The sequence below is a fragment of the Galeopterus variegatus genome, unplaced genomic scaffold, assembly GCF_000696425.1.
Source record: "Galeopterus variegatus unplaced genomic scaffold, G_variegatus-3.0.2 Scaffold1229, whole genome shotgun sequence".
In the NCBI taxonomy this organism is placed as follows: Eukaryota; Metazoa; Chordata; class Mammalia; order Dermoptera; family Cynocephalidae; genus Galeopterus; species Galeopterus variegatus.
The window spans coordinates 300,919-301,979 of record NW_007727340.1 but is presented as its reverse complement, the minus strand read 5'-3'; positions in this window follow the sequence as shown (position 1 = coordinate 301,979).

Sequence of the window (1,061 nt, the reverse complement as noted above, 5' to 3'; positions counted from 1 at the left end):
CCTAAAGACAATTACAGTTAATATTTTGTTGTTTACCTTGAGCATTTTTCCTGAGCTCATACATTTTATGTAATTGAGAGAACACTGTGTTCTTAATTGTGAATCTCTGCTTTAAAAAAGAAGAAAGTCTCTTACTTTAAAACTTAAAGGTAATTAAGAGAGTAGATTTTAAATGTTCTTATCACAAAAACTGGTATGTGAGGTAAAAGGTACGTTAATTAACTCGATTTAGCCATTCCACGGTGTATACATATATCAAAATGTTGTACGCCATAAATATATATAATTTTATTCATCAATTTGCATTAATTAATTTAAAAGTCATTTGTTGAAAAAAATCTTAGCTAACATTCCAGATTAGGTTTAGGGCCAGTGCTTTATGTTCTCCTAACATCAAAACTGTGCTACATCATAAAGCTCACATATCTTTATAACTACTGGTACGATATATATCTTTCTTGCTGGACTGTAGACTGTGTGGCAGGGCCTTGGTTGTCTTTGTAAGGTGCCATATCCATTTCTCCTGCCAAAAGCATGAGAGACACCCAATAATCCTGCTGAATGATGAATACAGGAGATATGTTGAATAAACTAAGCATTGAAAAATCATCCATGAGCCTGTCATCCGGAAATAACTAAATAACATTTTATAAATAAAATTTTATAATCTACTTTTTTCCTGTTAAAGTTTTATCTCAAACATTTTCCTATATCTAAATGGCCTTCTTTTTTTTTACTGCATTGTATTCCATCAGAGATGTCCCAAAATTTCCATTTATTCCTCATTATTGATCACCATCCCAATGACCTGCTTTTTATTCTTTTCCTACATCTTACCCTTGCACCTTGCACCTTTAACTAATACACCCACAGAATTATTTCCTGACCCTTCAGAAATAAACACTATCTTTTCACTCCCCAGATTGTGGTATGAGAATATTAGCATCCCCTCAGCTTTTCACGCACTCTTCTGCATCTTGATATCCCAGTCTCTCTCATCTGTACTTTATTTCTAGATTGTTAGTGTTAATTTTTTTATAACCATAGTTAACTCTTCTGTG